This window comes from Castanea sativa, chromosome 10 (genome assembly GCF_040712315.1).
Source record: "Castanea sativa cultivar Marrone di Chiusa Pesio chromosome 10, ASM4071231v1".
Lineage (NCBI taxonomy): Eukaryota > Viridiplantae > Streptophyta > Magnoliopsida > Fagales > Fagaceae > Castanea > Castanea sativa.
The window spans coordinates 21229858-21238134 of record NC_134022.1 but is presented as its reverse complement, the minus strand read 5'-3'; positions in this window follow the sequence as shown (position 1 = coordinate 21238134).

The following is an 8277-nucleotide window of genomic DNA, read 5'->3' as shown; positions in this document are numbered from 1 at the left end:
GCCGGAAATTATTCACTGAAAAAGGATTGGGAGGTTTTTGGTATCAAGACAATTAGAGAGCCATTTGCCTCACTAGGCATGCTGCCATTTTCGAAGAACTCGATAACAGCTTGGATAACTGCATTGCCAACGGTGGGCCCAAATTCATTATAGAACAGGGCAGGGAATCCATCTGGACTAGGAGCTTTTAGATCTTGCATGTGAAACAAAGCTTCTTTTATTTCTTCTGGCATGGGGATTCTGTTCAGCACCATGTTTTCTTCCTCAGATATACAGCAAGGCATGAGATTATCCAGGTTCTCTAGAAAGTTAACATCCTCCTCCGTAAACATGTTCTTGAAGGAGTTGTAAAATAATTTCTGGATTTGATTAGAGCTCGTAACCCACTAACCCTCTTCTAATTTAATCACATCAATATTATTGTACCTTCTTCTTATGATGGTGGAGAGGTGGAAGAATTTTGTATTTTTGTCACCTTAATTCAGCCATAATTCCCTTGATTTTTGCTTCCAAAGGATCTCGCTTCTCGCTAGCCATTCTGAGAGCTCTAACTGAAGTACTTCTTCAATTCTTCCATTCTCCTCCGATGGATGGTTCCATTTGACTTCGTTGATTTTTGCCATAATGCGATTGATTCTGTCTTGACAGTTCCCAAACACTTGCTTATTCCATTTTCAGAGTGCCTCTCTAGTTGCTGCTTGTTTTTTATACAACTTGGTGAAAGCTGTCCCACTTGCTTCCACATTCCAGGCTTTTTCAACAACTAAGTTGCACCCATTGTCTCTAATCCAAGCCGCTTCAAATCGAAAAGGTCTATGGGTAAAGCTCTCCTCTGGTTTTGTGTCTAGGAGGGTGCATGGTCTGAGTTAATAGCTCCTAGATGAGCTACAACTGCTTTAGGGAAAGCTAACCTCCATGAGATACTTGCAAATGGCCATGTCTAGTCTTCGTTTAATAGCTGAACTACCCCATCTTCCTCTGGCCCATGTGAAAGTATTGCCCTAGAAACCTAGGTCAATTGCTCCAAACTCGAAAATAAGTTCCTTCAAATAATTAGTTGTTGATGTGCCAGTTCCCATCTGCTTCCACTGAGAATTTCGTTGTCATTTGTGGTGAAATTGAAGTCACCAATATAGACCTAAAGGTAGTGACAGGACTCGAGAAGGGCCATAAGATATTCCCACACCTTTTGTTTTTTAGCTGGATATGGGGGACCATAAAATCCTACCAAGAGCCAGCTACACAGAGCATCAGAGACCTTAACTGCAATGAGGTTTTTGTTGTATTCCACCTGGTGGATCATAAGACCTACTTTCCACATGACACAAATACAACCTGCAATACCCTTTGCTTCTACCACACACATATCCGCAAATTTTATTGAATTCAAAACTTCTTCCATCCTAGAGGCAGAAGCTTTGGTTTCACACAGAAAAATAACATCCGGGCTAGTCCCTTTTATTTGAGCCTTAAGGGCTCTTACTGTCGTGGCATTATAGTTGCCGCGATAGTTCCAACCAAGGACCTTCATGGGGAGGTTGGGGGCATGATAAGGCCCGCATCCTCAGCCACAGAAGTAGGAACATATAGAGAATAATCATCGTTAGGATCAATTGGGGAGCTGTGAGCATTAAGGTTTAATGTTTTGAAAGACTCACCTTGGATTTTATTGCATCCCTTACCTGATGTGTTTTGTCTTTCCCCTAGGATGAAGCGCTCAGCCCTTGTGCTGAGGATGCCAGATATGGTCTTAGAGTCACAGAAGACAGCCTCTGGATCGCCCACCACAATTTTAACTTTCTTCGAGGAAAGCTCTAGTTCTTGCCTCTTGACTCTCCTTTTTAGTGAGGGGTTGATGTTGGTTTGGGCATTTTGACTATGTAGATGTGTTGTGATTTGGGAAGAAGGAGAGGAAGTTGGGTTTTGTTAAAGGTGTCGGCGATTGGGTGAGATCGCTGTTGGAGATGAAGGGGCTTTAGGTGTTAGTTCCAAATTTGATTTAGGTTGCTCTATAGGATTTAGGGAGTTGTTTAAGTTTGGGCTTAAGTTGGGTGGGCTTAAAAAGGGTGGGCCAAAGCCAGGTGGTATGGGAGGGCTTGAATCATTAGCTTGATTTATGAGACCCTGTGGGCTATGGGCTTGCGAAGAGTGTTCAGCCCCTGAAGAGTGAAAAACATATGGCTCATCATCTTTTCTTGTGCTGGTGGGATCATCACTGCTGACATGTGTGGGTAAGTTTGCCAGCTGTTGATTGTTGATACCTCCTATCGTACTAGTCCCTTGCGCTGTTGTGACAAATTGTGTTAGTACGATGGTACATTTGTCCTAGCTTGCTGACTTGGCTTCGCCTAGTTTTGCCATCGGGATAGAATCAGGTATGGGTGAGTCTGCTCCGGCAAGAGAGTTTGGAGGCGAGAGGTGGTTGGGGACCAGGAATAAATCATGAGGCGTGGAGTTGTTCTCTGACTTTAACCATGGCCCCGCTGCGATGAGCTCATGACTAAACGGATTACGGATAAGGAAGGCCTTGCCTTGGCAAGCATGGGTTTCATGGCCGATAATACTGCAGCGGTAACACACGTTTGCCAGTTTCTCATATCTAAAACTAATCCATAGGTGAGGTAGTTTACCCCTTGGAAGGAAAATACCAGGCATAAGAGGTTGGAGGAGCTCAATTTCAACTTGGATACGGGTAAACCTTTTCCATACTCCGCTGCCCTCACCGGCAAGGTCGATCTCAATAACAGTGCCAAATTTTTCTCCTAGTTTTCTAAGATTACTGGGGGACTTCCAAAGCTCGGGGAACTCGTGAATCTGAACCCAGATCGTAGACATTGAGAATGGAATCTCTTGCCACGCCAGCGAAGGATTCCATTGCTTTAGAACCAAGTGCCCGCCTCTAATGGACTAAGGTCTTCTTTGGAAGGCATTGTTCAAGTCTGCTTCATGGTTGAAGTGGAATATGAAAACGTTTTTATCCAAATGGCTGACACGGATCTGAAAGGATGGTTTCCATGCTCTGTTGACAACATCGGAGACCGTGGCTGTGCTGACGTTCTTGTATGTTATGAGTTTTACTATTAGTATTAAGTTGGATTTATTTGGGTCTTGTTGGTTTGGAGGGAGCTCTAGACATGTGTCGATCCAAGGCTGTTTTCAGTTCAAGTAATAAGATTTGAGACCTCCATGAAAGGAGGTTAGGACGGGCAACCAATATCTATACAGGCTAGAGAGAGTACATAAAGGAATATGTGAGGAAAAGGGAAAGGGTAGGAGATGCTATATATATATATATATATATATATATATATATATATATATATATATATATATATATATATATATATGCATGTATGTATGTATGTATGTATTATTATTATTATTATTCTATTGCTACACTTTCCATGCCATTTCAAGCACAAACAACACTAACTTTTTTTTTTTTTTTTGAGGAAACAAACAGCACTAACATGCTCTTATTAGACAAGTAGTCATTACTATTAACCTTTCCTTTTTAATTTCCCAATTTCTTGAATTTACATAAATGACACCAATTATTTTAACTTGATCGTTTCAGTTGTTCCAAGCAGTGATTGATTAACTACTTTATTAATTTATCAATTTTTTTAGAATATAATAATTGATTAAAATCAATCTAGGTCTAAATTTACTAGAATTTTGTTTCTTTTAATAGTATGTTCCTTTCAATTGATTAACACAATACCCATCACACGTTAAATCTGATGTTAAATAAACACCCGGTGCACCGGAAGCTAATTCCAAAAACAATAAGAGAAGCTAGAAGCCTAGTGCCTAGTGCGGTTGTGCCTAGTGCTTAGAGCCAAGAGAGGGAGGGGGGAGGGACTGAGCATATGAGAGGACGAGCAGAGAATGTCTGAGCACATCTTTGCAGAGATATAAAATCTCATTGTGAATCACACAGTGGAGATATTAGATTGTACGTGGGTGTGATTTTGTGGTCGTTTGTGATGTAGGGTATAGGCAAAAATATATGCACAAAAAGTATAAAGTGCAGGTTGCTATATATGTAAAAAAACTCTATTTTTCACTTCTTGTCCGATGAGCACCGAAGGGTATGGTTTTATAGACCTTCTCAACGCATACCAGTTTGGGTCTGCCTTGCCCTTTGACAACTGTGATCAGTGTTTGTCCTCAAATAGATCATGATAGTTGTAAGACCCTCGACATATATACATAGTAAACACCAGAAAATGAGCAATTAATTCTATTACAAAATTTAATGGCTCAAATATTCAATATAAAATAAAAGACTATAAAAAATTTCCTTTGTAAAATCAAAATTAATCAGATTGATGATTAATTGTACTTATACTTCTAAATAAAGAATGAATTATACGATAGAGCATTTGTCCTCTCCATGCAATTAGTGTATTTTGAAAGCAAACAAGCATTAAGATTTCCACTTCGGAAGCATCCTCCTAGCTTCGCAAATTCGTGGAAGATTTCACTTCCTTGTACAAATTATACGCTTCTTTCACATCTTTGAACCTTCTAAGTACGTTATCATCATAAGATTGACCCATCTTATCGAATGCTTCATATACCATTAGAGGATCATATCCAGCTGTTGCCATTAATATTAATCCAATACGATTTGCTTCTCTTTCGTTCCTATGATTGAAACAAAATGTAACATTATTATAATTTGACATGAAAAACATAAAACTAAACTTTTATATAACTGTAAATGTGTAGGAAATAATCAAGGTAGCAGAATTTGGATTTTCAAAACAATTATGGACACCACAAAAAGAAATTTCAACCACTTTTGGGGATTTTTTTTTAAAAAAAAACTATAAAAGCTAAACAATTTTATTAGTTAGCACAGTTTTGAAACTATTTAGGTATCTAACAACTCGAGTCTCACAGACTCGATTTCATTGTAGCAAATCGAGTTTTAAAGACTCGATTTGCATGAGGTGTGTAGCTGAGGTGGATCAAAAAATCAACGTGGAAATCGAGTCTTAAAGACTTGGTTTCTGTCATCTTCTTCCTTCAGTCTTTTCCTTTTCTTTCTCCATCTGCCGTCCTTTTCTTCCTCAATCTGCCATCCCACTCTCTTTTTCCAAGCCCCAAAAACCCAAGACAGTATAATTGCATCTAAGATCTAACTGCTTCCTCAAAACCTCAAACAACAACAATGGAAAACACTAGAGCTATATCATTTAGAACACTTAATTAACCATAAAAATTGAATCTTTGAAATATGGGTTCTATATAGAATAAAAATAAATAAAAGCATATTTATACAGAATCAAGAGTTTGATCATTTTCTACAACACCACCCAAATATGCTATGCCGCTAAATGAAACTACAATCTAATGAAATAGAGCTCTACCCAGAAATTTGAAGAAGATTTTGAATCAAAGTAGAAAGGGAAGAGTGTTACCTTCTTGTTTTTTGGGTTGGTAAAGAAATGCGAGAAAAGTGCGGTTCCGATTTCTAAGCCCATGAAAGAGAGAGATAAACCGGGTCTGTGAAATGTTGTGGGTTTGTGTTGTGATTTCAGTTCTGTTGTAGGTCTGTGAAATGTTGCGGGTTTGTCTTGTTTTTTGGGATTTTTTGTTGCAGGTGTGTGTCTTCAGAGGAGGGAACTCGAGTCTTATAGACTCGAGTTCCACGTGGATTTTTTTTCATCCACCTCAGATACACCCCTCATAAAAATCAAGTCTTTAAAACTCGATTTGCTACAGTAAAATCGAGTCTACAACACTCGAGTTGTTAGATACTTAAATAGTTTCAAAACTGCGCTAACTAACATAATAGTTTGGCTTTTATAGTTATTTAAAAATAAAAAATAAAAAAAAACCCCGCGCTTTTGGCTTTGTTTGACCAATACTAAAAAGTAAAGACAAAAAGAATATATGTAGACACACACTTAGATTCACAAATCCAAATATAAACTCAAAAAAATTCAATCCCTTTTAAAAGAGTAGCCCTACTCAAAAATTCTATTAGTAGCATTGGGTTTGGATATGGATTTATAAGACAATTATTGCTAAGGACAACTAAACTCGATGTTGAAATTTTACGATGAACTTGATTTCAACATCATGCTGCAACTGACGTGGAAATTTGTTCACGTAGACATTAAACTCGAGTTCTATCATATAGAACTCGAGTCCTACGAACTTGATTTCGTTTTGCTTCAAGAACTAATCGGAGAGTTCACTTTCTTGTTTTTCCTTCCTTTTTTTACTTTCTCTAGATCAGAGTTCTTGTTGTCCCACTTTCCACTTCCAAGCCCCAAAAATCCATGCCAAATACAAAACCCAAAACAAATACCGGATCGGATTGGATCTTCTCCTCTACCTCTTCTTCTTCTCTAGAACTCCAACGTGTTCTTCTCCTCCACTGGAGTGGTAGCAACATCACCGGAGTAGCGGTGAGAAACCACACCCACATTAAGTTCGATCCGATTTCCCTCGCCTAAAGCCTTCATCACCATCGCTTGGAGCTTTCGCCGCCTGGGTTCTGTCAAAATCTCCGCTTGGGTTGCTTTGTTGTTGCTTCTCTAGTTTGTTGGGTTTTACATCATTGCTTCTTTCTTCTTTGTTGTTGATTTTTGCGTTTTGATCTCTGGGTTTTGCTAGTATATGCTTTGCCGTTGTTAGTATTAGGTGGTATTTCAAAATTGTTGGGTAGCAACTCTGCCAAAATTGCCAAATAACACCGTTTTTCAAACATGTTCTTTAGGTTTGATGTTATGTTATTTTTGCTTCTTCGTTGTTCTTCGTTGTTTTTGTTGAGTGAGTATCAAAATTGAGCCTTGACTCAATTTCAATTTAAAAGAATCAAGTCTATAAGGCTCAATTTTCATGCATACGTGGACAAATTTCCATGTTAGCTACAACATCGAGTTCATTGTACTCGATTTAGCATTCCAAAATCGAGTCTAAGAGACTCGAGATGTTAGTTTCTTAAATAGTTTGGAAACGATGCTAACTAACGAATATGTTTGAAAGATTGTGTTATCTGGCAATTTTGGCCCAACTTAGCAAATTGTCCCACATAAAATTAATTGTAAGAAAGGTGAGGAACATTAAAGACCCTAGGAACTAAAAGGTTGAGATAGAACCTATATTATGAACAAATATTGTGGAACCATTAGCTGTGCAAATATTAAGAGGGTGTGGTACAGGTTCAAGTTGAGAAAATAAGGATGAGTGAGGTGTCATGTGGTTGCAACAAGCAGAATCCACAAGCCAAGAAGAAAGAGACATACCAGATGAAACTGAGAGAGAAAAGGAATAAGATGCATTACCAATCATACGAATGGTATTAGCGATTATGTTTTGAAGGTCAACTGTGGAAATGGTGATAGTGGATCTAGAAGACTTGGACTTTGTGGAGACAGGAGCCATTGGTTGGATACTCTTAGTGTTAGCAACAGTAGCAGCAGAAATAGAAACAGCTAATTTGTTGCAATGATAGCAAGTCTCAATATTATGGCCAAAACGTTTGCAAAAATTGCAAAAATTTGTGTTGGATTGTCGACGATAATTGTTGCAAAAGGAAGAAGACCTGTCCTTATTCTTCATTTAGAAGAAAAATATGCAAAAAATTGACTACAAAAATGAAATCTACGTGAAAAACTGGGTAAGGAGCAATGAGCTGGAAAAAGTAAACTCTGGAAAAAAAGTCAAAGGTCAACCCTGATGAAAAGTCAACGGTTTACCCTGCTGAAAAGTCAATGGTTAACTGCTAGAAGTCAAAGTCAACCTGGAGATGATGTCAGCGGCTAACGCAAGCAAATGACGTCAACAAGTGACGTGGCATAAATGATGTCAACGGATGACGCAACTAGGGTTGAAGTGGTAGAATGACATTAGCAAGCAAGTTGAGGTGCATGAAGGAGCGTAAGAGCGTGTGACGGCACGTGGAAGAGCGTGTGACGGCACGTGGAAGAGCGTGACTTATTGATGCGGGGTGTGGGAGCGTGTGGAGGTACAACATAGATGTGTAGTAGCGCATGGTGGCGCGTGCGGCGTGTGACCTTCAACGCAGATTGCTTGGTCGGCACCTCGCGGCACGTGAGGACTTCGATGGCTGCGAAACTTCCACGAATGAGTAGATTGGCGCAAGACGATTGATGTGCATCAAATATATACAATAAAGTACCCACACATCTACATATTTAGCCTTACTTTTTTGTTATTTTGTTACTGATTATATAATATCTTTGTGTTATATGTAACAAGAGCTTTACATGCAAAGTGGGGCTAAGCCAATTG